This window comes from Ambystoma mexicanum, chromosome 12, assembly GCF_040938575.1.
Source record: "Ambystoma mexicanum isolate Mex_15411 chromosome 12, UKY_AmexF1_1, whole genome shotgun sequence".
Lineage (NCBI taxonomy): Eukaryota > Metazoa > Chordata > Amphibia > Caudata > Ambystomatidae > Ambystoma > Ambystoma mexicanum.
Window position 1 is genome coordinate 1,101,270,868 of NC_090936.1, and position 27,955 is coordinate 1,101,298,822.

The following is a 27,955-nucleotide window of genomic DNA, read 5'->3' on the forward strand; positions in this document are numbered from 1 at the left end:
CTGAAAGAACCCTAATATAGGTTCTCCATCTAGGGCAATTGCAAGAAATTATAAAGGTTCTGGCCTTTCTGCATACCAAGCTATTAAGAATCACTAGAATCCTTCCTTGAATTGGTAGGAGGCAATTCCTGCCAAGACTGCAAATGAATGAAAAGTTACATACACTGTATCATGTTAAACTGACGGTCCGTCCACCTGAGGTGTATGGGAACCTCCGGAAACTCATTTTAACGTATTGGGTAAAACTTGCTATATAATGGTTTAAACACTAGCAACCTCATGGCATATGACTCAACCTCAAGACAATATAGCCATGGGAGAAGTGTTGATATAAAATGTGCAGTTGTAGTGTTACAAAGTCATAGAAACCTTACATTATAGTTGAGTGAAAATTGGCAATACTAGAATAGATCATTCTATTTCTTATATTCCCCTATATATTTGCTGAGCTAAACAGTTGTGTTTCTTCTATGTCCCTGACAATTGCTTGCTTTATTTTTTTTTGCTATATATTTGTTTATACTCTGCTAAAAGCCTGCAGGCATTGGGGCGTACAATCAAGACAGACAGGTCAACATAAGGCCTAGGTATAATGCATTCAACCCAATCTACTCAAATAAAAAGGTTTTTAGGGGTTTTCTAAAAAACCAGTGGCCTCTTTTTCCTGTCGTAGGTCCACCAGTAGGGTATTTCAAGACTGGAAAGGACTGGCCTTTGCCTCCTTCTCTTTTAATGTAGGGGATGGTTGGGTTGTGTGTGGAACTGGAATGAAAGATCTATTAGGTTCATACAACTTCACATTTTGTTTCAGATAGAGTGGACAGTGTTGCTTTCCCATAGAGGCATTTGTGTCAATGATATCACTCTGGTGTGTATCCTGGTGGCTACAGATAACCAATGTTGGTATTTCCTTGCACTACTTATGTGCTCTCTTCTTGCAACATTTCTAATGACCCAAATTGCCTCATTCTGTATTACTTGGAGTTTCTGTATGCAGCTCTGGCTTGCGCCTCCTACGCAAGGCATTACAATAATCTAATCCCTGCATAATAATGGCTCTAATAAGTGTTTCACAGTTATTGCCTGTTAACAAAGGTGTCATCTGCCTTAGACATTTGAGGTGGTAGGTTTCAAATTGAAACCAAAACTCCTCCGAATGGGTAACAAATGGAAGGCAAGTAGTTACAGCATGCCAAAAATATCTAAGATGGGACACCAGGGAGTTGTTTCCCACCTTCCTGCTGTTAATGTATCCTCAGTCGATTAGAGCTTGCATTCACCTCATACCTCGCCTACCCGACACTACCCTGGCTTGAAAACTGGTGAGTCAACAGTGACCCTAGTCTTCATCACAGGAGGTGGCTCTTGTGAGCCCCTGACAGAATCATCGGATCTCTCAAATGGTAACCATGTCGCGGTCTTTCATCACAGTCTCTGCTGCACTGTCAGCCCCAAGTAAGTCCCTTAGCTCCAGGAAACTTGAGTCTCTGTGAGGTGTGAAGAATTACCGATACCTCTAAGGATTAGGCCTAGAAAAGATTACCCACTAAGAGGGTTAACCCATCACGAAGGTCCAATTTTCTAAGACGGGAGGCCTGTCCTGTTACTTGTGCAAAAGCCTCTGGGGAAGGTGGTGGGTATGGACCATCCCAGTAAGCTCTCAACTCCTCACCAGCCGTCAAACCTCTTACTGTTTGAACCGCAATGTTATTTTCGCTAGGGAAGGTACAGCTCATGGGAGGGTGCTTCTCTGTATCTGTTCAGGCATATAGCAAATACAGAATGTGTGCGAACAAAGTTAATTTGTATATGATCGCTTATTTGAACGTATGGTTTTTGTTTCACTGGAGCACTGTGTATTACAATACGGAACTAATTGATGGCTTAATGTACCTGTGATACAGAATGTTATAATTATGTGCACAATAATTGTGAATATAAATGCATCGCCGTTCTCGGCACTTCACATTAGAAAAGTACCATTGTTGTAATCGGTTATACAATGAGCACAGGGATGTCACCCGTGCATTGGGTAATCCTTACTTTGTAACTTGACTTTACATCCAGTTTGACTCCAGTAACAAAATTGTGGCTTCCCTTTGTGCATTTGTATAGGGCTGTTCCTCGGCTAGGGATGTCTGAGGTTCTCCTGGAAATCGCATCCACATCAACGTTTGTTCGTGGTGCCCAGCACTGATTGGTTGGCTGGAAAAAGGTTGAATGGTGTATTAATGAGATTCCTGGTTCGGGTCAAACCTTACTATGGTTTAGAATATAAGCAAACGCTCGGCACCAGAATTTGTACAAAGGCTTGAATTTGTTTCTGTAGCCCCAAAAATAGGACTTATGCCGTGACAGTAACACACTCTGCTCCAGAACGTCCTGAAAACCGTTTCTGGGCTGTTTATGCTCGGACTTTATTTTTGCCAAGCGATTGTGTATTTTGTCTGTATTTGCATTAACACTTCACTTTACTTGGTTCCAACATTGCCTGATCACTGTGTTTTGTACTTTATGATCTCTATAGTTGCTTGTTTTCTGGCACACTAGACAATGCCCACCTTTACCCTGTGGTCCTGAATTGTTCTGATAGCAGACTTCTATCATTGGTGTGTGCGCGTGCGACCCTGCCTTGCTATGCAGGCCTTTGGTGGGTTTCTGCTATTGTGTTGAGTCCACTCTATGTCCCCTGCACTGTGTGGGGGTTGTGGAACCAAAGCCATGCTCCTTCTCCAGGGCTCCACTCCCTCCAGGAACCAGTTCTACCTGTTGTACAGCTGCAGCCAGGGACTGACCCCTTTCAACTCTTCCAATGTGTGCCCACTTGCCCTGCATTCTATAATCTCCCCTCCCCTGGGAACCAAACAAACTAGTTCTCCCCTGTTGTGGGAATGGGTGGGGGCGGGCTCTGGAGGGGGCACATGTCCTACACCCTGTATGTAACCTTCGCTTTGTCATGTCACCACGCATCATGGGAGTGGGTGTGAGCTGGTTTGCCCACTTGTCCTACGCCCTGTGATCCTCCTTCCTGGCAACATCTAGAAACCAGTTCCACAAGTTGTTTGTTGTGTTCCTGGGTGGGGGCAGGCTCTGGAAGGGTGGAGCAACAGCCTTTTAAGTGGACAAGAGAACATGGGCCTCAGGCTCTTTTTTTCTATTTGGCTGCTGGCACTGTGGTGTGCTGACTGGGGATTTGGGGGCAGAGAAGAGAAGGAGGCCCCTTTTAGCAGGTACTGTTGTTCCCTCTCTGCCCTTCTCTGCCTCCCCCTACCTGCTCCGTTTCTCCACCGGTTGACCCCATGGTCTCTCTGCCCCATCTCCTGGAGTCTCCCTCCTGGCCTCTATCCCTGCTGTTCTTTCTCTTTCTGTACGTCTCCCGCTCTCTCCCTCTAGCAGCCTCCCCAACTTATCCCTTCCTCCCTTGGTGTCCACTCTCCCACCCACCCCGGCCCCGTGAATCCAAGTGTACTCCCCAAGCCCATGGGTCCCATACAAGTGGGTATGTCTAGCTTTCATGCCTGCCATCAATGCCCTGCCTTGTGCCCGCAGCCCAATCCAGACAATCATCCATGTCCAGTGTGCCTCACATACTCTGCTGGCAATGAGCCTACTTCTCTGCCTGTAATTAACATGTTCCTGATGTCTGCAAAGATTTTGTAGCCTTCATTTGTATTACCACTTTTCAATGAAGCCTGCCTGTTGCCAGAAGAGGGTGGGGGGGGGGGGTACCCAGTCCATCTGCATAAAACATTGCACCCTCACCGGGGGTCTGGCAATTCCCTGGCCCAAAACTGTGGTTCTGCCTGGGGTCTCCCACAAGGCCTTCCTCATTTTGGCCTGCCTCCCACGTCTACAGTTGAACTGTGCTTCTTTATTTGAACATATGGATTTTTGTTTCACTGGAGTAGTGTGTATTACAATACAGATGCAATGTATAGCTTAATGTACCTGTGATACTGAAAGTTATAATTATGTGCACAATAAGCGTGACTATAAATGCATCTCTATCATTGGCACTTCACATTTATTACCGATCAGAACAGTACCATTATTCAAATCGGTCCTACAATAAGTTGGAGTAAGGGATGTCACCCCTGCAGTGGATAATCCTTACTTTCTGACTTCACATCCAGCTGGACTCCAGTAATGTGGCAATTGCATTTGTTTTCCCTTTTGGGTATTTCTGGGGTGGATTCCTGGGCTTGGGATGTCTGTGGTATTCTCCTGGAATCCACATCCACTGTGACCAGCATTGATTGATTGGCTGGCTGGCAAAAGTTTGAATGGTGTATTCATGTGATTCGAGGTTAGGGTCAAACTTTACTATTTACAATATAAGTGAACTCTCTGCACCAGTATTTGCACAAAGGCTTGGATTAGTTTCTTTAGCCCCCAAAAAAGGAGAACTTGTGCCTTGACAGTAACATACTCTGCACCATAATCTCCAGAACGTCATGAAAACCCCAATAGTTGAACTCTGCTTAGGTCTGTGCAGCACTTCTTTCCCATGATCCGTCTGAGCCAGTTTGATCTGTGCCACATGAAGGTGTTTGGTGCTCCTCCTGAAGCAAATGCACTGTATCCCCCAAGGGTTTGGCATGGCTATAGTATATTCTGGGTACTTTCTGTGACTCCTGGACCATCTGGTAGGACCAGGCCCCCATCAACGCTTCTGCAGTGCCAGGCTCCCATTGGCTTGCCTTGGATCTTTTTCCATACCCGGGACATGCACCATTGGCTAGGTTTGCCATAATACTTTTTTCATACTAAAGCTTCTGCAACAATTTTTCTCTGATTCTGCATCTGAGTTTCCCTGACGGCATCCAGAGTCTGGGTTCACTCCACGTGGTTGGAGGTGCCCTGCTGCTGACTTTCCACCACAATAGGAAGCGTGGCTCCTCTGGCTGATGACGTTAAGTGTTCATTTTATACTTCAGCCAGGGCTCAAAGTTTGCACTAGCCGTTGCCTAGTGATAATTGCTTTTTATTTTTGGGAAGTAAAGCAAAGCCCTCGGCTGTCCTCTCCTCTCCTTGCTTTTGATCCCTTTTTATGGGGAGACTGATTAGACTATCAGTCCTGGAAGACCTTGCACACTTCACCTTACCTTTAGTGTAGTTTGAGACACTGTCTCCCTATAACCTTTTCTTTGGTAACTTAAGTGTTCGTGTCGGGGATGGGCTGGTGGCAGCAGCTATTTTTCAGTGTTTTACTTTTTACTCATGCACGTTTGCATCGTACCACATTATGCCATTAGAGTACCAAATATAATCTAAAATGGCTGTGCCATGGGATTTATTTATTTTTAAATTTATTTAATTTTTTTTTTTTCTTTTTTCACATTCCCTTTGTCCATTTTGTGCCTTGGCCGCCTTCCTGCCCTCTCTAGTACGGAATTGCCATATATGGGAAGCTCTTTCCTGGGCAAAGCATCTGCCTTCCTTGTAACTTTGGCGGTCTGTTTATGTGGCCAGATGTGGAGGCTAGACCTAGTTCCAAGCCAAAGTGTCTGTTGCTGGGCAAATGTGTAGGCCTGAAAATTATCCATGATTGGGGACTGCCTCTTCAAGTTTGAATGATGCCGATGCTTTCCATTGGTGGGATTGGGTGCGACTCCAGTCCAAATACTGAATAAACGGAGGACTCCAGCAGCCAAATAGACAGATCATTGGAAACAAACCCCACCCTCCCACTATGAAGAAGTGCAACCCGCTGATGTCCCGAGGACAACCGTTGCAGCTGACCCGCATCACCTCCAGCCATGTCTTGATCCTTTCTTGATCTCGGAGGCCGTTGTCGATGCTTCAGTCCCCACACCCGACCCTCTTCTCGAAGATCCGTGCCTACTGAGCCTTCAGCAGTGTCTCTAGACCACCTGGTGGACTCGCAAACCTTTTTCCACGCTACCTTGGTTGCCATTCCAAGTTCGGCCTTGACACACTGTAGATCTTCAGCTTGTGGAACAAATTGCATGTTCCTGGTGTTTCAGCCTTCCTGACCAAAGAGCCGCTGTGCAGGGCCTGTTCCTTTGTTCTTGCCTCATGACTGTGGTGACTCGACACTGAAACCGGCCTTCATGTCCTGGTAGTCTGCTGAAGTTGCCTGCTCCTTAGCGGGTTTTCATCATATCGAGCCAAGGGTGTCCACCTGTCCAGTCTCCGGAACCGCCTCATCAGAATCTGGAATCTCTGACAAGCTAGACCCAATCCAGACTCCAATAGTGATCTCTGCACCCGCCATCCCTGGACCTCTCTTAACCCAACTAATTATTGAGGTAAGCGGGCCCAGGAACCTGACTAAGGGTGGGTGCGTTTGCACACATATTCCTACCCTCCCGCCATAGGGTTTCATGGATATAAAGTGCTAACCGTATTTCTCCCTTGCTGAACTAAGATCAGTGGTGGTCTGGCCAAGCAACCCCCAGCCCCCTCCCTGAGCTTCCCCTCTAGAGTGGTGGAATTGAGAGAGAAACTTGTAGATCTTAAACTTTTTATTCTACCTCTGCCACATACCTATAATCTCTGGCAACTCGTGGTTGCAATCACCTGGTATACCCTCCTCGAAGGTGCTTATTGTGGCACCAGTGACCTTTGGGTGCTAAGCCCCAATTCCTAGTAGGGATGGATTTAAGAGCTGGGCACCTTTTAATCAAAGTTTTCTTGTGGGTATTCTGATTTTATTTACCTACCAATGGGTTCTAAATTGCTATTGCTCTTTCTCATTAGCTTTACCATACAGTTATTTAGAGTGTTGATCTTAACCATTGCTTAACTATTCCATAACTCTATTAAATCTATTTAAAGGGTGAGTTTTTGGGGTGGGGTGTGTGTGTGCGCGTGTGTGTTAGCAGAACACCCATTTGTCCCACCTCCCCAAACTGATAGTGCATGTGTGAAGTAGTTGTATGATGATACTGCCTGCGGTTTATGCTTCGTTCTTGGAGTATAGTCAAGGGCCTAATAAATAACTGCATATTTGTGTACATCTTCTGTCCAACTTGAATTGTTGGAGTGCCTAGTTTGTGTCTCATTGCAGCCCTAGACCACTGCCACACCTGCCTGAGTGGAAGCCTTGCTGCCCTGCTACACTACCGTGATTGGCTAGATATCAATGTCTTCTCTCTATTCACTATAAAAGGTTGTTCTCTCAAAATCCACCCACAGGTGATCGTTTTAACAGTAAGAAATGGGTGCTGTGCGTATGTGTAGAATTGAGGTGGCAAGCGACGTTGGTTGGCTGGTAGGTTGCACATTTTTCTCCCTGCTGCAGCAGCCCCCACATGCATCTGAGCTCCTATCTGCAGTCTCCAGTTCGGCGTGCTGGTGAGTCTTCTGGATTACTTCATTGGACGTCCATTTAGTGGCTTCTGAGTCTTATTTGGTTACTTTACGCAAACCTTGGACAATTCGCACATAGATTTGGGCCATTGACTTGTTTTAGGAACCCCTCAGAAAGTCAATTAATTTACATTCCAAAGGAAAATAACTTTTTGTTGTAGTTGTGGTAATAATTAAGGAGCGTTTGCTCCTTGTCTCCATGAAAAGCAAACAGTGGGACAGTTTGCATTTTTTGTCCGGAATATGGTGAGATGAGCAAATCAATAATTCCTCTTCTGGGAGATGGAGGGGCTGGGAGAAAGTATATACTCCATATCTTATTCCTGCCGGACATAGAGACCATAGTCTACAAATTGCAATCTGAGGGCAACATTTGCAAATCGACCTAGACTCTCAGGCCACAAACTTAATCTGCACTGTGCAACATATCTGTCTGTGTGTATCTATGGAATAGTTTACCAATTGTTTTTGATAGATTAGAGCTGAGGATGATATTTGATCAGTATATTTGTGATCTATTTGTATGTTGACTTTTATGGGGGTTTTTCTAAGAGGAATGAAGTGAATTTGATGACATTGAGTGATTTAAACTGGGTATTGTGACTGGCCAGAAGGACGCAGAGTCTGAGACCATTTTAAGTAAGGTTTATTAAATCAGTCAGAAAGTGATTCCTCAATGTCCAAAATGATTACCATCTGACCATATCACTTATCATAACATAGTAAAGGCAGAAGAATGACTCCCTTCTCCTGCTTCTAGCACTTGTTCTTTATGTATATATTCTCTTGTTTGGCAGCTATCAGTTAAGATGGTTCCTTTCTCACACTAGACAATTTGTGTTCCACATAAGGCAAGTCTTTGCTAACTTGTTTGGTTATATAGGCTACTTGGGCCTATAACTCCTGATATTCTCTCTGTCTCACACTTTTACTTTGGGTGTCTCGCATGTTTTCCTTTCTTTCCAGGAATGAAATCTTTTCAATGGGTCATGGCCTCCTTTGAGGATTTCTGCATCTTTCTTTAACTCGAGGCATTCACATTCATTAAGGTTGACATGGGGCTTTTCTCACTTTTATGCAGCACCATCTTTAGGAACATTCTTTGTTTCCTTGTATTAAGAGTTCACTTGTAAATGCTTTATATCTACTTTCATCCCTTCCAGACAAGTCTTGTTTTTTTCCCCAAACTATCACAGTTCATACGTAACAATAATAATCCACTTGTATTCAACTCTCATTCAATGAACTTCATGGGTTTCATGTTTATTTCATCAGTTTCAATATAGTAACTTTTCTTTCGAATGAATTGTCCTCGCACGTATTCCTCATTTTATGATCTTTCCAGGTTCAACTGCTTCGGAAAATGTTCTCGACAAAGGGTGCTCTGCTCTGTCTAGTCGAGGCAATGTCCCTCGAGGGCCTCTGTTCGACTGTTGAAGTAGTTATCGGTATAAGTAGGGCACGCAGCGCCCGTTGGCTTCAGTTAAGTTTTTCCGACCATTTGCTTTGAAGAATTACGGCGTGTGCCAGTTCTCCGTTGAACTTCATAAACAATTTTCTATACACATTTATTTACTTTCGACTCCATCAATGCCTGAGATTGGCTTCAGGAAATGCCAAGACTGTGGATCGAACATGTGGATCACTGACCCCCACCGCATATGCCTGTGGTGTCTCGGAACTGAACATCGTACCTCCCAGTGTAACTCCTGTCCGGCGATGGCTGACAAGGCTCTAAGGGAGCATTAAGGTAAATTTGGCGGTGGGTAGGCTCCCTTTTGAAGATTCCCGAAAAGAGTCCAAAGAGTGGTTCTCCTTGATGGAAAAAGGTCAAAAAGATCATGATCGTGAAAGTCGATCGTGTCATTCTTCATCTTCCAAGAAGGCCAAGAAACGACGCCACAGGTCACCTTCGACCTCCTAGTGATCCCTGTCCAAGGTAATCGAATGTCCAGCCAAGTCGGATTCCCCATCAAAATGGGATGCATTTCGAAGTGAAATGTTATTTTGAGAAGGAGGCCCGACCCCCTCGACAGAGAAACCAAGACCATGGCCCTGTCGATCTGCATAAAGACGGCAAAGGTAAGTCATTCTTATGAATCTTCGCGTCTGAGGCATAAGTGGGGTTACTTCGAGAACTAATCTGGAGCCGTCTATGACCGTGTTCAGTCCTTCGAAGGGCCCTTCGAGGAAACATAAGAAGTCAACAACTTTGACTGTTTCACCAACGCCATTGCTGCCGGAGCAGTCGACGACCGTGTCGGTCGACTCCTCCAAATTTGAAGTCGTTAGATTTCTTCAAAGTTGTCGAAGTACCCAATATCACAAGCTACACAGATCCTTCTGACCACGCTGACTCTTCATACAGATAACTGATGAGCAAAGTGCTTGAATTTTTGGGTTGGCGTAGGCCTGCACCATCATTTGAGCAAGATTATCTAACTCGTACACACAGAGACCCAATTCTACCCTTTTCATATTGCCCTCCAAAAAAGGGTCACATCTAATTGGGAAACACCAGAAACTGCATATGCAGTAAATAAAAACTTCTAAAAAAATATTTCAGATGCTTGTTAATCTGCTTAGAATTAAATGCTGTGCATATAGTCGACATCCAGTGGTAACTGCAGAGTATTGCATCTTGTCTTTCGAGGATTGAAAGGGGACGTCTACATGGGCGTGCCTGTAACACTATCCCTAATGTGATGTGTAGTGTACCCAAAATCCCTCGCGCGTCGAGGTCCTTCAGATTGTCTTTTCCGCCCAGCTATCTGGTTGCCTTAAAGCGGAGCTCTTCATAAAACATTGCGTTTGTTATAATTCTCGACCTTTGGTAATTTATCATTGTCACTCCTCTTGGCGGTTGATTCCTGTGCCACTGCCGATTACGGAACTTTGACGGCTGTTGATCTGGTCGGAGCTGCCAACCACGTGTCTGGGCCTTCTGGCCGGCCTGTATAGTAGGAAGAGCAGGGTCTGGGTGGTCATTCTTTTCAAGAATGCCTTTCCTTGGGTTGGCGTTGCTATCACAATCCTGTGCTATGGACAGGACTCCATTTGCATTTTGTCCTTCCTGTTAGGCAAAATTTCTGTGGAAAGACCAACACAGTCTGTGCAAGAAGTGTCTTCCCCTCGATCACGAGAACTGTCGATCCAGATTTGGGAATGGGCGGTGCAACATGGAGTTTGGCTACTGGCAGTACACATTCCGGGCCAGCTGAATATCACGGCAGATGCCCTCAGTCGGCGGACGATAGTCAGCTACGAGTGGGAACTGAAGACTGAGGTCCTCTCCTGGATTTTCCTGCGGTGGGGCACTCCGGAAGTGGACCTCTTCGCTAAGGCGGCAAACAAGAGGCTTCCTCTGTATGCCTCCAGAAACAGGCTGGGAGCCTCCTCTCTGGGGGATGCTCTCGAGATTCCATGGCACAACTTGATGGCTTATGCCTTCCGGGCTCTACCTCTGTTTCATCGGACGATTTGCAAATTGAATAACTCGGTGAACTGTTCTCTCCTGCTCATTGCCCCGTGGTAGCCGTCCAGGTTTTGGTACTCGGAACTTCAACACCTGTCAGTGTATCCGCCGATCAGACAAGCAGATGGACCCAAGGTAGGCTACAGTTGACACGGTACTGTCCTTTGTATCCCACCCAGCAGAGTCGGGAGTTCATGTTTTATCATGTAGAACTTACCTTTCGGTGATTTCCGCCTATCTATCTACGGACCAATGTTCTTACTCTCTGGCTAACCCAGTGGTTAAGAGACATTTTGCCGGCTTGATGCGTCTCTTTCCTCCGATTCACAGTCCGCACCTGGCGTGGGATCTAAATGTTGTCGTGACGGCGTTTTGCCATAAACCTTTCAAATCAATGGCCACGGTGGACCTCGAGCACCTTTCATGGAAGGTGTCCTTTTTGATGGCCATCACTTCGGCAAGGCGCGTGAGCGAACTCCAAGGTTTGTCGGTGGAACATCCCTTCTTGGCTTTTCACAAGGATAAGGTGGTCCTACGGACAAACCCCGCTTTCTTGCCGAAGGTGGTTTCTGAATTTCATCTAAACCAGTCTATTACCTTGCCGGTCTTTTTTCTGAACCCCGCTTCAGAGGCAGAAAGGGTTCTACACTGTCTGTATGTTAGAAGGGCTCTTAAGTTCTGTCTTGATAGGACTTCCGAGCTTAGGAGCTCTTCTCAACTGTTTGTCACTTTTGGTAATCCACAAGGCAAGCAGGCCTCTAAGGCGACCTTCTCCCGATAGATTGCGGCCTGCATTACGGAGTCTTGCACCGTTCAAGGGCTGAAGCCTCCTAAAGGTATTCATGCACACCTGATGCGGGGCAAGGCAGCCGCAGTTGCATTTCAGAAATATGTCCCTTGGGAGACCATCCCAAAGGCGGCTACTTGGGCCTCCCCGTTGGCTTTTTGTATACATTATTGTCTAGACCAGAGTTCAAGAGCTGATGCCCAGTTTGGTCGGGCTGTGCTGAAGAACCTGTTCCAGTAAGGGTTTTTTTCCATCCACCCATATTTCCTCTAAGGAGTGCTTGAGAATTTCCCATAAGTGTGGAGGAAAGGGGACGGGACGTAGGAGTATAACCGGGTTACTCACTGTAGTGACCACCTTACTCCTAGTCCATAGTCCCCTTTCCTCCATACGCCCGCCCGCCGTCCCCTCTAATAAGGTTCCACTGTTATCGCTAAAGGGTCTCTGACCCGGCGATAGAAAAGGACTGATGGGCGAGGCGGAGCTGAGATGGGCGGGGTTACGGCCGCATGCTGGCCCCACGTAGAAAGAGAGGAAGGACAAAAGAACATTTTCTTTTTTAAAATTTTGGATGCTTTTACAAAGCGCTCCGGTGCCGTCCCACTGGACGGAGAGATGTCCTTAAGTATGGAGGAAAGGGGACTATGGACTTAGGAGTAAGGTGGTCACTACGGTGAGTAACCTGGTTATTTCCTTGGGCATGTCTGCGTCCCATGCAAGATTGGCTCAACAGCCAGTGGTCAGGCCAGCGGACAATGGGACGATCTAGTGGTTGTCTTTCCAGCCCTCGTTCTCTCTCTGCAGTGGTGGGCGAGGGAAAACCTGAAGGGGGGAAAAGCCTTCACCCCGCAGTAGAGGCCACTCTCACGACTGATTCATCTCTCACAGGGTTGTGGGGCTCACTTGCTTCACCAGACAGCGCACGGCATGTGGTCCCCAGAAGTAGCATCCACCCACATAAATCTGTTGGAAATGTTAACCGTATTCAAAGCACTGAAAGCCATTCAGACACAGCTGCAGGGGAAGATAGTCCCGATCCTCACCGACAGCACCACTGCCATGTACTACCTGAACGAGCAAGGGGCCACACACTCTCCAGGGCTATCCAACTGTCCCAGAACATTCTGAAATGGGCTCTCAAACGCAGAATGTTCCTGTTGTCCCAACACGCTCCAGGGGAACTCAATCTCCTGGCAGACGTGCTACGCAGAGACTTCCCATTGCCTGTAGAGTACGAAGACCTCTCCTCCAACGTTTTCGCACAGTGGGGCTTCCCAGAGATCACCTTGTTCGCAACTCTGGAGAACGCTCAATGCCAAGATTATGCCTCCAGGTACCCCCAGAAACGATCCAAGGGAAACAGTCTCTGGATAGCATGATCAGGGAAATGTGTTTACGCTCAACTCTCCTCCCCCCCCCCCCCCCCCCCCCCCCCCCCCCCCCTTAGCTCCTCCAATGAAACTGCCTTGCCCATACAACATGCTATCTCAGGACAAAGGGGAAAACACTTCACCCATGCCGGCAAACATTGAATTTAGCGGCCTGGCTCCTGAGGTGATAGAGTTTAGGCACCTCCAACTTCCTCAGAGATGCATGGACATACTTGGGGAGGCGAGGAAACCTACACCGATATTGCCACTCCAGTAAATGGAAGCGCTTTATCTTGTGCAATTCCAAGGATGTCAATCCCATGGACTGCTCTATTGTATTGTACCTGACACACTAGTCTAAGGCCTGGTTTTTAATTCTGTAAAGGTTCACTTAGCTACTCTCTCAGCCTACACTACGTCACAACAGAAGGTGGTGTGGTGGTGAATACCAGTTATTAAGGCTTTAATGGAAGGGGTTAAGATGATTCATCTCCCCCCCCCCCCCCCAATCTCTAACCGGGCTCCCGAATGGGACCTAAATGTGGTATTGACTAGACTCATGGGTCGCCCTTCGAGCCTATGCATAAAGAAAGTCTCCAGGATCTTACCTATAAGACAGCCTTCCTAGTGGCTATCACTTCTATAAGAAGTTAGTTAACTAAAGGTACTTTCAGTTCTAGACCCTTTTGTTATGGTCCAGAGATAAGGTGGTTCTGCCCACCCGTCCTCGATTTGCACCTACATTTATTTTCAAGTTCCATGTGAACCAATCAATAGAACTTTCTTCCAGAACCCCACTAACGTGGCCGAAAGAAGCATACACACATTAGATTTACGCAGGGCATTCTTGTTTTACCTGGAAAGAGATGGACCACAATGTGGCACCTGGTAGAGAAGGGGATCCGGTCTCTAAATCGGCCATCTCAAAGTGGATTGTCAATTTCATCACACTGTTTAAGAGAGAACTGCCGTTCAAGCCTAGAGCACTCTATATTTGAGGCATTGGGAATTCCATAGCATTCATTGCAAATGTTCCCCTAGAGTCCATTTGTAAAGGGGCAACCTGGACACCTTTACAAAACACTGTTGCCAAGACACTCCTAGGTCTGATTCTCCTAGTGTGACAAGCAGTACTAGGACATCTTTTCACTACTGTTACTATTCCCAACCCACCACCAACTCCGGGTACTGCTTGCTAGTCTATGCAAAGCATGTGATTCTAAGCAGATTAACAAGCATCAGAAGACATGCATTATCTACCGTAATAGCATTTCGGATGATTGCATCTGCTTAGATTCACAGGCTGTGCATATAGTCCGACATCCATTGGTAACTGCATAGTATTGCATCTCGTCGAGGATCGAAAGGGGACGTAGACATGGGCGTGCCTGTTACACTATCCCTAACGTGACGTGTAGTGTACCCAAAATCCCTCACGCGTTGCGCTCCCTCCGATTGTATTTTTTCTGCCACGATGGAGCCTAATGAGTATCGTGCGGGAGTATATAAAAGAGAAAGTAGTAAGACGTCTATGTTCCTTCCACCCGAGTGCGGAGGAAGGGTGGGCGCATGTAAATCTAAGCAGATACAATCATCAGAAATGCTATTACGGTAGATAATGCATGTCTTCTGATGCTTGTTAATCTGAAATGCTATTACGGCAAGTAATGCATGTCAGAGGCCATCCAGCAGTGACCCAGAATGTTTAACAAAACACCTGACACAGGAGAGTTTGGTGGTTCAGGCAGACAAGTCCACAAAGCAATCTGCATACCCTTCTATCCCTACCAATAGGAATCATAAGCGAGTGGATGCTTGGGCTTATATTTACTGCTGGAAGTATGACCTTCAAATCAACTAACACTACGTGTGCCTTGTCGAAATTCCCATTTACCCTATGGGATTGCGTAGCTATGGCGGGTGACCACATCCTGGACGGAGAAGAGACGGCTTCCTAGCCATCATTAAGGATAAGGAGGCAATGTCTGTCTGGTTCCAGTCAGGTCTGGATACTGCAGATGGCATTAGCAGATCCATGGCAAATAGATTACCGTGCTGTGCTGGGTTGCGTTGTTGAGGAAGTCAGGATTTGCACCGGATGTCCAAGCTAGACTCCTCAATATGCCTTTTGACGGTTCAAGGCTGTTTTGCAGCAATGCTGAAAGTCTGGAAAAGCTGTAGACCTCGAAAGTGGCAGCTAATTCTTAGTGCTGCCATGACAGCCTCAACATTTCTACCCCAGTGCATCATCTTGAAGGGGTAAGTCCTTCCAATTCTACTGTTCAGTTGGGAGAAGACAGGCCAGTCATAGAGGTCAAAGAAGATTCCCTCGTGGTGGGCGAGGAAGAGTTACTAAATCAGCCCAAGCAGCAGCAGCTTTGCCCTCAGCCTTGGCCCACATGACCATAGTGGGAGGCAGACTTTCTCAGCATCTTCAAGAATGGCGGGTCTTACTTCAGATGCTTGGGCACTTGAAACGGTAGCCCAGGGTTACTGCCTTCCTTTTCTAAAAGGCCTCTGGATCATCCACCGGGGAGCAGCTCTTTCAAAATTCCAGATCCGCTCCTTGTGCAGGAAATTTTGACCTGCTAGAGAAAGGTGCGCTCGAACTGGTACCTATGGCAGAGAGGAACAAGGGTTGGTACTTTCTCATTCCTGGAAAGGATGAAGGATTGAGACCCATTGTGGACATATGAAACTTGAACAAGTTCCTCAGCAAGGACAATTTCAATGTGGTTGCCCTTTTCAGATCCTTCAAGCCCTCCATCCAACTCCAGGATTGGATGGTATCCTTGGACCTTCAGGATGCTTACTTTCATGTGCCTATCCATCATAAGCACTGAAAGTTCCTGAGGTTCGCAGTACTCGGTGCCAATTTCGAGTTTTGCTATTCGGGCAGACCTGTGCCCCCAGGGTTTTCACCAAGTTAATGGCGTTGCGGCAGTGAGTCTCAGGGTGGGATTCACGTCTACCTCTTCCTGGACGATTTGCTGATCGGGGCACGTTCACTCGAACAAGCACTGGAACATCTCAGCTTAACCTGCCATTCTCTCCAGATTGGGCTTCTCCCTCATTTAGAAGTCATCCAACAAAGACTGCAATTTTCTCAGAGCAATACTGGATACAACCTTTGGGAAAACCTCTCCACCCGACGTCAGGGCTCAACCCATTCTGTAGACGGCCACCAAATTCCAGAGTGCCTAGCCTCTCCTGGCCTTACTTGTTCGTATTTTAGTTTTTTTAAATTTTATTTTTTTAGTTTGCTTGGCCTCCTGGCATCCTCCATTTTCCTGGTGCCTGAGGCTCATCCGAGAATAAGATCTCACCAATGGGCTCTCAGGACTCAAGGGTCCCAATTTCTCAGGCAGACTTTCAGACCTTCAAGTTCCAAGCAGAGTCGCACAGGATCTTGTGTATTGGGCTTGCAAGGACAACATTCTTAAGTGAGAACCCTTTTGGCAACCATGGCCGGAGGTACCCGTAGTTGGATGTCTCAACTCACTGGGTGGGGAGTCCACGCCAACGATCTAAAAAGCAGCGGTCATTGGTCTCCATCGGAGTCCAAACTACACCTCAACCTTTTGGAGCTGAGGGAAATCGGATTAGCGCTGAAGTCCTTCGGGGAAAGAATGTCCTGATAATGATGGATAACGCTGTGGCTATGTACAAGCTCAACAAGAGAGGCATAGGGTCTCTACCACTGTGCGGAGAGGCAATGCAGCTCTGGTTCTGGGCAAGTTCACCGTCAGTTCACCGTCAGTTCACCTAGCCGGAAAGCAGAACACGGTGGCGGACGCTCTGAGCAGGCAGAGCAGTGTGAGAAACCTGAAGGTATCCTCCCTGTTAGAGCCCACAAATTCCTTATCCAGGTTGCCAAGGAAGGGCTGAATCTCTCCTACCCCATGCCCAGGGGTGGACGAGCGAGAGAGGATCTGGTTTGTGGAACCTGGGGTTATGCTCGGGGAAATACCTCAGGTGAGGCACAGTATTACACTGGGGCAGAAGGCGAGTAGGAAGTCCCTGAAGCTTTTATAGGCTGTTCCCAAGGAATCTCCCTTAAAAGGAAAATCCAACAACCCATATGCATCTGCTGAACCGATTAGGAACTGTAAGGAACTCATGGTGGCAACAGTAAAGACCGACACAAGTGATTACAGTTCAAGGGTGTTTATTAAACTGTATAGGAAGGTTGAATAAACGCCTAATCTAAACAGTAATATAAGATGGGAGAAAGCTACGACCATCAAATAATAAGGCAGCCCTAGTGGCGTCTTGCCAAATAAAAGGGTCTATACTAAAAAAAACAACCTATTGCCAATCCTTGCGCTAAATTTTTTAATTTTTTTTATTTGTAATTTATAGTAAACATTTATTACAATTTACTGCAATCCTTTTCCAAATCCTTCTTAAAAAAAGGATTACTCCAATCGATTTACTGTTCACATCCCCAACGAGTTTAGTACTTTGCCCAAAAAATGTATAGTTGCACAGGTTAAGTGTACTGAGTTCCCGCTCAGAATTCGCACCCATAAGTCATCCATGTTTCCATTTATTGGAGCAAACTTACTCATAAATCTGGTTTCCTTAAGCAAAAGGCACTCAGTGCTTTACCGTTTCTGGGTGCTGTACACATGACCTACAGGAGTCATCGTTAATATTATCAATATGTCGCACAAACAACATTTGCCTCGACTTGTACAAGTTGGTACGTAAGCGGAAAAAACTGTCTGTGTTCTCGAGATGGAAAGCTCATGGCATTTATCCAAGTTTTGTATCCATAGCCATTGCCTATATTTTTTTCCTTGCAATTTGGGGCCGTTCAATAGCCTCTCCATCGTGATGTTTGCTGATCGCATAAATGCTTTTACTTTTCCAGACCATACTGAAAGCAAATTGTCTGGTTTCAAGTTTTCCTATGGTGCAAAAAGTTTAAATGCGGGTTCCAGAATCTTAATTTCCATCTTTCTTAGCAAAGCCATCGACTTCCATATTACTACTCCCTATTTGGGCTCCACAGCTAATTTGTGACGTATTATTGGCATCAATAAGTATTTGGGCAGTCTGAACACCCGGCGCCAGAAAATTCCTTCAAATTTTGACCAGATTTTAGGGTCAATATTCCAGCCTGCCTCTGCTCCAAAGGTGATTGCAGGAATTACTTTTTGTAGATACAATGTTTGTACTGGAATTAACGTACATTTTCCATATAGCGTTTGAATTCTTGCTCCTTGTAGCGCAAGAGTTCTAATTCGCTTGTCAAGCTCATTCACCCAACTCCATTCTCTTATTGATGTATTAATTGATATTACTAAGTATTGAATCTCGTTAACTTCATCGATCGAGACCTTATTGAAGTTCCACTTGAAGTTCTTGTTTCTCGACCCCTCAACGTGACCAAACTTCACTATTTTTGTTTTTTTCCACATTTATCTTTAAGTCGTTGTCTGCCATATACATTTCCAAAGCGCTTAGAAGTCTTTGTAGGACGATTTGTGTTCTATCGACCAACACCAGGTCGTCAGCATAAATCAGACATCTTATGTGGTGCCCATTTACTTTTGGGGGAAAACACTGAGTACTGACTAAGGCTTCCGAGACGTCAGCAATATACAGTTTAAATAAAACCGCAGCCAGTGGGCATCCCTGCTTCACGCCTTTTATTTGTTGCAATCGATTCAGAGAGCTCACCATTATCATTTAGCCTTATTCTTATCGAAGTTGTTTCGTGTAAGGCTTTTATTGGGTTTAACAGTGAGTGCGGACATTTCCATTTCGTCAGCTTTGCCCAGAGCTTCTCCCGATTTATAGTATCGAACGCTTGTTGCATGTCAATAGCAAGAAACAGATTTTCCTTCTTCCGCATGGCTTCAAGATGTTCACTATAGCCAGGTTATTCTCTGTGCCAACTCCCTTAGTAAAGCCGGTTTGCCTTTCGTCAGTCGATTCAGACCTCAGAGCCATGCTGACATTTTTTGTTGTAAGAAAGTGGCAAACTCTTTCCCAGTTGTATCCAATAATGCGATGGGGCAGTAGTTAGCAGGATATTCCCTACCGCCCTTCTTATGAATTGGTACAATTATTGCCTCAGACCGGGATGATGGAATTTTCCTTGTTTTGGCAATCACCCTAAACAACTCCGCTATGAAGACTGACCATTCATGTTTGTGTTGTTTCAGCATCATGTTTGTGATGCCGTCGGGTCTGGCTGCTCTTGAATTTTCTAGCTTTGATAAGGCACTTGCTATATCGTCCTCAGTCTCTGTTATGTCCCAACAGGTTTCCACTATGTCATTTTCCACTTTCAATGGTCTAGAGTGTAATGTAAACACTTGTTGAAAGTGGCTCACCCAGTCAGCTTCAGATACGCAGTTTGCCATCATGCCTGCCTGGATTATATGTCCTTGGTTCAAGATGTTCGATATATATCTGGTGTTGTTCATTTTAATTAGTGAGAGCATTTCCTCACCGCGTTCTTGATCTCGCTGAAATGCAAATGCTTTTAACCAGTTTCAATAGCCTTGTTTGCGTTGTTTTATCATAACAGTGAAATTCCCGTCCAGACCTGCTCTCAGCTCTCGTATGTCTTTTCGCAATTTCAACTTTTCCTTATTCAGGCTATTACTCCATTCATGCAGATGGTTGTTTGCGAGGTGGTGTCTTGATTCTCCAGCATGGGGTCTGGCATGGATTCACATGCTCATGAATATTCCCCGTCGTCAGGCTGGGAATCCTCGGTAAAGAAAAAACCAGTATCAGTTTCGTTTCTGATCTGTCTTTCGTAGCAATAACCAATCACTGGTCTCTGCGTCATACTGACCACAGCCAATGACTGCCCTCCACCTAAGCACCGCCTCTGGCAGCCATCTTCAGATTTTTACCGCACGTTCATGTGTTGGGATCCTCGTGCTATTGCTCTCGAGCGTTAGTGCTATTTTTTCGCGCTTTTTACAAAAACTTCGATTCTTTCGGTCAAAAGAGCCTCAAGCTCCACCGATCCTACATCCGATCAACGGGGACCCGTGTCGGATTCATCCGTGCCCCTCAAGGGTGAAGATTTCGTCGAGCTACACTTCGGAGGACTCCAGAAGCTTCTCAGGCCCTGTCTCGGAGATGGCCCAGGAGAAGGGAAGCTCGACGCCCGGAAAGCTGTTCAGGGTCTGCCCTGGATGCCAGCTGCAGAACGTCTTCAAGGAGGACGAACACTCTTTCTGCCTTTACTGCCTTCATGAGGACAAGACGCACGTGGAGAAGGACTGTGCGTTTTGCGGCAACATGTCGGAACGGACCATGAAGGACCGCCATCAACGTCTCGCCAACTGGCTGGAGGGTAAGAGCCCGTCTGGCGAGAAGAAGAAGAAATCCGAGCGGTCTTCTAAGACCTTTGAGGGCGCCCCGGCGACGGGGGCCCAACATAAGGCCAAGCACCGCGAGTCCGCTGGCACCGGGAGCGCCGAACGGTCGGGCTCTGCGGGCGCCAGGCAGGGCGCACCCTCCCCGGCACCATCAACCACGAGCCAACGCTCTGGGTCGGGTAAGAGGAAGGCCGAGCACCCGGCGAAGCTCCTGGAGAGGCCCCGGTCGAGCTCTAAGGCAGAGGAGGAGCGTGGCAGTGCCCCCTCCCTCAAGGATAAGGCGGTGAGCGCACCTAAGGTAGTGAAGGCCTTGATCCATCCGACCAAGCCCTCTATCGAAACGGTCGCGGCGGCCCTGGCTCAGCCTGTGGTGGCTGCACCAGTGGTGGCGACCTCAGGGCCCAGAATCTCCCTGCCTCCTCGGAGGGAGTCTTCCTTTGTGCCCATCGATAGGACCCCCGTGAAACCCTCCGTGGGGAAGAAGGGGGGGGCAGGGCGTCGTCGTAGAGTCGGCCTCAACCTCAGAAGAGGAACTGATCGAGGTCTTAAGCCCCGGCCTAGGCGTGGAAGAAGGCCAGCCCGTCGGAATGGACCCCGACGCAGGTGACGACGACATCGTCGAGGATACCGACGGGGCCCCTGCTCGCCCGTCGGATTCCCCTCTGCCAGCGCCGCAAGACAACTCGGCGGCCATTTTGTTGGCCATACAGTCCTTATGCTCCGAGATAAGGACGAGGCTACCGTTACCGACGGAGGAACCTCTCCCGTCGGGGGATCCAGAACCGGGACCTTCTGGTGTTCCCCCTACCAAGAAAAGAAGGATCCATCCACCACCTCCTTTTCAACCGTCGCGCCCCTTCCAGCCCTCCTCCCCGTCCACCCGAGGGGATGATACGGGGACTGACACGGCAGCGACGGGTACGGACGACGAGGCATACGACGAGGATTTTCCGTCGTCGCCTCCCACCAGGGCCTCTCCGCCCGACGAGATCGGATCTTTCCACTCCATGATCTCCAGGGCTTCCGAGCTTTTCCAACTCTGCCCTGAGGAGAAGAAAAAGGAAGGCTTCCTTTATCAGCGGCGCGAGGCCAAGAGGAAGACGGTCCTCGCAGTGCCTCTGTTGGACGACATTTGGGATGAGGGCCTTTCCCTCCTCAAGAACCCTTCCACGACGCCAGCTAGAAGAGACCGGTACGAGAAAAAGTACCGGGTCCCGGACACGGCCCCCCTATGCCTCCGGGCGCAGCCTACCCCGGACTCCGTCGTCTCCGCGGCAGCCAGGAAGAAAGCGGGGGGGGGGGTGCGGCCTCCACATCGACTTCCCCGCCGGACGGCGAGGGAAAGAAATTGGATACTATGGGGCGTAGAGTCATCTCGTCGGCAGCGACGACGATTAAAGCGGCCAACGCCTTGGCTATCGTGGCCCGCTACGACAGGGAGCTCTGGTACAAGATGGCTCCTCTGCTGGATTTTCTGCCGGACGACAAGAGGGCGGAGGCCCTTGAGATCCTGCAGGAAGGTGAGGTGGCCTCGGACCACGCCATCACCGTGGCGACGGACATCGCCGACACTGGATTCCGCCAGCTGGGCAACGGTGTTTGCCTTCGACGTCGTGGATGGCTGGACAGAGTCCTGGACATGCCCTTCGACGGGAACAACCTGTTTGGGAAGACAGTGGACGATTCCCTTCAGGCCATCAAGGCGGATACTGAGACGGCCCGGGCCCTTGGAGTCCTGCAACGACGGACGCCCTTTCGGAGCGGCGGAGGCAAGGGCGCCTCCAAAGGTTCCGGCGGCGGTCTCGCTTCCTACCGTCAAGCGGCCCGCTCGTCGTCGCAAGAGGCCTACAGAGGACGAGGCAAGTCTAGCGGACCCCGCCGTCGTCGCCAAGGAGGTCAAGGCGGCAAGGCCGCGTCCAAGCAGGATTGAACCGGCCTTGGGGTCGGGCCCCCACCGAAGCACCCCGTGGGAGGCCGGCTGGCGGGCTTCGTCAGCGTGTGGGAGTCCATCTCCACCGACCGTTGGGTGCTGGACGCCCTGGCCCGGGGCCACGCGCTCGAGTTTCAAAGAAGGTGCCCGCGCGTCCCCCCCGTGGCCAGGAAAGAACTTCACGTCCCTCAACTTCTCCTGGAGGTAAAGGCGATGCTCAGAAAGGGCGCCATCGAACTCGTCCCAAAGAGGCTTCGGGGCTCCGGAGTCTACTCGAGATACTTCCTCGTGAAGAAGAAGACGGGAGGATGGCGCCCCATCCTGGACCTGCGACGTCTGAACAAGTTCATCAAGGCGCAGAAGTTCCGGATGGTCACCCTCCAGCACGTCCTGGGTCAGCTGGAGGAAGGAGACTTCCTATCGTCATTGGATTTGGAGGATGCCTACTTCCACATTCCCATCCTAAAGGGGCACCGCAAATTCCTCAGATTCGTGGTCCAAGGGCGTCATTACCAGTTCAAAGCCCTTCCCTTCGGACTACGGTCGGCACCCCGGGTATTCACCAAGTGCCTTGCACCGGTGGCGGCGCAGCTGCGCCGCGAGGGGATCCACGTCTACCCCTACCTGGACGACTGGCTCATCCGCGCCAAGACGAGGGAGCTCGCCGTGGTCCACACGGCAAGGACCGTCCAACTCCTCACGGACCTGGGATTCTCCGTGAACTACGCCAAATCCCACCTGGTGCCCGCGCAAGTCGCACTGTTTCTGGGAGCGAGGCTCGACAGTGTCCCTTCTGGCCTCCCCGTCGGAGGAGAGGACCAGGACCATCTTGGGCAAGGTGCAACGGATGTTGGTGGCCGACGCGGCCAAAGTGAGGTCCATCAAGTCCCTCCTCGGGATGATGTCTTCCTGCATCTACCTCATTCCCATGTGCAGGCTCCGGATGCGCCCGTTGCAAGAATTCCTGGATGCGCGCTGGATCCAGACGACGGGCAGCTTCGAGGAAAGAATCAAGCTCGACGAGAGTTTCCGACGAGCGATACGGTGGTGGGGCACCCGCGCGCATCTGACGGCGGGCATGGACTTCCAGACCCCAGCCCACCAGGAGACTGTGACCACGGATGCCTCCCTGGAAGGGTGGGGAGCGCACACCGAAAATCTGCACGCAAGGGGACTCTGGCTCCCGACGGAGAAGTCCCTACATATCAACGTCCTGGAGCTCCGTGCAGTGTTTTGGGCCCTCAGGTCCTTCCTTCCGTCCCTCAAGGGCAAGGTGGTGAGGATCTTCACCGACAACACCACCACCATGTTTTACATCAGGAAACAGGGCGGAACCAGGTCCCCAGCGCTGTCCAAGGAGGCGCAGGACCTGTGGCATTGGGCCATCGCCCAAGGGATTTTTCTGGTGCCGTTTCATCTGGCAGGGATAAAAAACACCATCGCCGACTCACTCAGCAGGGAGCTGCGCTCGTGCCACGAGTGGGAACTACGGCAGGATCTGGTGGATCGCCTCTTCCGACGGTGGGGCACACCCCAGATCGACCTGTTCGCGACGGCGACGAACGCCAAGTGCCGGAGGTTCGCCAGCAGGTTTCCCCAGACGAGGAGCATGGGCGATGCTTTCTCGTTCCCCTGGGAGGGCCTGTTCCTCTACGCGTTCCCTCCCTTGCCTCTGCTAATCCGGCTCGTCAACCAGCTCAAGAGGTCACGGTGCAGGATGATCCTCGTCGCACCTGCGTGGCCGAGGCAGATATGGTTCCCGGACCTTCTGGACTTGTCAGCGTCCCCGCCGATCAAGCTGCCGGCGGACGCGGATCTACTCTCCAGGGAAGGAGGCGCCATCCTCCACCACGACCCGAAGTCGCTGAACTTGCAGGCCTGGCTCCTGCAGCACTAGAGTTTGGAGGATACGACATACCGGCCGATTGCAGAGAGGTTCTTGCAAAGGCCAGGGCGTCCTCGACTCTTAAATGCTATGGACACAAATGGAAGAGGTTCTCTGTCTGGTGCCACGCACAGAAGATTAACCCTCTACGGATTACGGCTCCCCAAGTACTGCCGTACCTGCTGACGCTGGCCAAAGCTGGTCTGGCACATGCGTCCATCAAGATTCATCTTGCTGCGATCTCCCGATACACCAGAACCACGGGCCGGACGTCCTTGTGGTCTCATCGTCTGGTGAGAGAGTTCATGAAGGGACTGTTCAGATCGTTCCCGCCGGTGAAGGCTCCGGCCCCGGCGTGGGAGCTCAACGTGGTGCTGACCAAGCTCATGGGACCTCCGTTCGAGCCTCTGCACTCGGCCCCGTTGAAGTTTCTATCGTGGAAAACAGCTTTTCTTGTGGCCATCACCTCCGCACGACGAGTGGGAGAGATCCAGGCCCTTTCCTGCAAGGCCCCGTACTTGACTTTCCACGACACGAGGGTAGTGCTCAGGACGCACCCCTCCTTCATGCCCAAGGTACCGTCGGACTTCCATCTCAACGAACCCTTGGTGTTACCTGTGTTCTTCCCGTCGCCTTCGTCGCCGGCTGAGAGGACTTTGCACTCGCTGGATGTAGCTAGAGCGCTGAAGTTCTACGTGGACCGCACGAAGGGTTTTCGGAAGACGTCACAACTCTTTGTGAACTTTGGACCTGTCAATCAGGGGAAGGCTCTCTCGAAGGCTTCCATCTCCAGATGGCTCTCCGGCTGTATCATGTGCTGTCACCGGTTGGCAAACCGACCGCTGCCTGGCCGTCCGAGAGCCCATTCCACCAGAGCGATCGCAGCTACCACGGCGTTCCTATCTGGTGTGCCCCTGCTGGACATATGCAGGGCTGCTACGTGGAGGTCGACGCACACCTTCATGAAATTTTACTGCGTCGACCGGGATTCCAGGGAGGAGTCCAGGGTCGGCCAAGCAGTGCTGCGCAACCTGTTCGCCTGAGGTGAGCCTGGTGAGGAGGTAAGATGCTTAATGTTGAGTTGATGTGATGCTTAATGTTGAGCCTTTGCCACCTCCCGTGGTTGTGCATGTGTGTACTGCTATGTATTCTTTATTCATGAGCATGTGAATCCATGCCAGACCCCATGCTGGAGAAGGAACAAGTTACTTACCTGTAACTGTTGTTCTCCAGCATGGGTCTGGCATGGATTCACATGCGAACCCTCCCGCCTACCCCTCTGCGGCTCTTCACTTGGTCATACTGCCACTTCACGTGCTTCCAAATCTGAAGATGGCTGCCAGAGGCGGTGCTTAGGTGGAGGGCAGTCATTGGCTGTGGTCAGTATGACGCAGAGACCAGTGATTGGTTATTGCTACGAAAGACAGATCAGAAACGAAACTGATACTGGTTTTTTCTTTACCGAGGATTCCCAGCCTGACGACGGGGAATATTCATGAGCATGTGAATCCATGCCAGACCCATGCTGGAGAACAACAGTTACAGGTAAGTAACTTGTTCCATTTTGCGCCTTCAGGTATGGAAGGAATGCGGGGTAGTTTGAGATCCGGACTTTCTTTATTTTCTGAACGAAGATCTGAAGTCAGTTTCGGAAATCCAAAAGTAATCTAATATCTTCTCAAACCCATGTTATGGCAGGTAAATTCTGGTGGTATATCCCTATTCACGTTTCCATTCACCATTGCAGTCTCGAGATTCCATTGCACCATCCCATCTTATTCGTCTGGAGAATCACTTCTTTCTTCTGTTCGACATTCTTCGATTAGCTGTTTATTACCATTAAACCATGACAGATTTAAATCACCACACACAATGATCCAAAGATTTTGGTGGCTCGACTGGTTCTTATCAATTATCTTTGTTATAGAAGAAATTAATTTGCTGGCTGAGATCTTTCCTGGATTCCAGTAGACGTTAAGCAACAGTAAATTTTGCACTTTGCCTTATTCTCCATTGGTTCTTTCGAGCAGGGTTGCTTGAACATATCGGTTTGGATTAGTTGCTTTTGCCAATTCCCAACTCGTTCCTATTCTTATCAGTGTAAAAAGACCTGGAAATGGACAACCTCCTTAAATTTTTGTCAGCGGGATTTATCAATATTTTATATCTGTCTTTTACTGGCGGTTGACGCAGCTAAATTTCCTGCAGACAGATTGCAAAATTGTTCGACAAAGCCACTGGGAGGTCAGTGGCTGAAGCCTCTGGTGTTCCAAGAGATTGGGGTGACCACTTCATCCAATCCAGAGGTGTCTAGTTAATATTTTCTTGATGATTGCTGTAGAGTCCTTTTTATTTGTCACAGAGGATGAATTGGTAGTCAGATGCATCTGGATCTTTTCTCGCCATTGAGTCATGGAAATGTCTGACTCGCTCCTTTCCTCGACTTCAGCTTCCACCGGTCTTGACAGTTCCTGGTGTTCAGAGATCTCAAAGCCAAGAAATAATAGGTTGTCCTTTGCAGTCATCATCATCACCATCCTCCTGACTGCTTGAGAGTTGATATGTAATAATACACGGTCAACCTGTTCTTCTGATATATATTGAACGATCCGTATGTCTTCCGACTTAATGTTCCTCAGTACAGGCACTGAATGCAACAGGCACATTACGTTACCTCGGTTCAAATTTACCTCAGTGTCATCTTCCAGCACATTTTCAATTTTTATTTTTCCTGCGGCGCGTGTTCGGTCTCCTTTTGGGAGGTTTTGTCATTAATCTTCCTGATTTTTGGTTCTGTGCTGCTGTTTGCTTTGGGTTCAGTGCCATTACTAATTTCTTTTGAGACAGTTCCGATTCAATTGTTTATCTGACACCTCTGGCACTTTTACTCTATCTCCCATTTTTTTTAAATGGATTGTGCGGTTGCTTCTTTGTGGCTTTTCTGTCGTGGAAGTTCTGAGTGGATACTTCCAGAATGCTTGGACTCCCAATTGAAGACGCATTGTTGGCAAGAGTGTGGGATAAGGTTCTCAAGAAAGACGTGCTCACATAAGTCATGATGTGGTAGCCAGGGGTCTCCCTTCCGCTTTGTCGCGTGCTCAAAATGTGGGGGACTCCTAAGTACAGCACACGCTCGAGCTTTGCCAGCATGTGACAACAGTTCCGTTTCCGGCTATCGGCACCCTCGGTGGTGAAGTCTCTTTTCTCCAAAGTCTCTTGCCTCCGAGGACCTGATGTGTTCAAAATAACAAACAAAAAGTTCCTTTCCAAATGTACTTTGTGTGATGACTTTTCACCCCCTTGGCAGAAGCACCCCCAGGATCCCCACCTTGTTAATTTGCATATTTAAGTAACTTTGGGTATCATCCTAAGTTACTAGGGTATCCAGACGTGGACCCCTTGCTCACTATTCTTAGAGAGGCACAGCTGCACCCTACTGATGAGGTCCAACCAGACGGAAACGCGTGTCTGGGGTTGCTGTTGGTACTCTTGTTCAGAGGAGAATTGCCTATCATTTTGGTGCTGGACTGCCCCAGGGCAGGACAACGACTGAAATGTTTTGGATATTTCTCCTCTGTGAAAGATGGTGAGCTAAAGAATCTGGGTAAGGGTCTAGGAACCAGGACTAATGTCTGGCAGAGCCACTCCCAGGACCTGCTTTGTTAACCTGACTCCTCTGTAGCCTGTTTTCCCCCCTAACATTAACGGTTCTTTGTACTTTATTCAATTAGCCGTTTGCTACTTTTCCTCAACACCGTTCAGTTTATCCGCTCTTCCCCTCGACTCTATGGCAGCTTGGCTTTCCTTGTTTTTGGAGTCGA

At 48.7% G+C, this 27,955-nt stretch overlaps 1 protein-coding gene across 1 annotated transcript in view; it reads left to right on the forward strand.

Annotated features, from left to right (window-relative positions):
• RBM17 (RNA binding motif protein 17) overlaps positions 1–27,955 on the forward strand; it is a 390,734-nt gene that overhangs the window by 53,521 nt on the left and 309,258 nt on the right. The window lies entirely within an intron of this gene.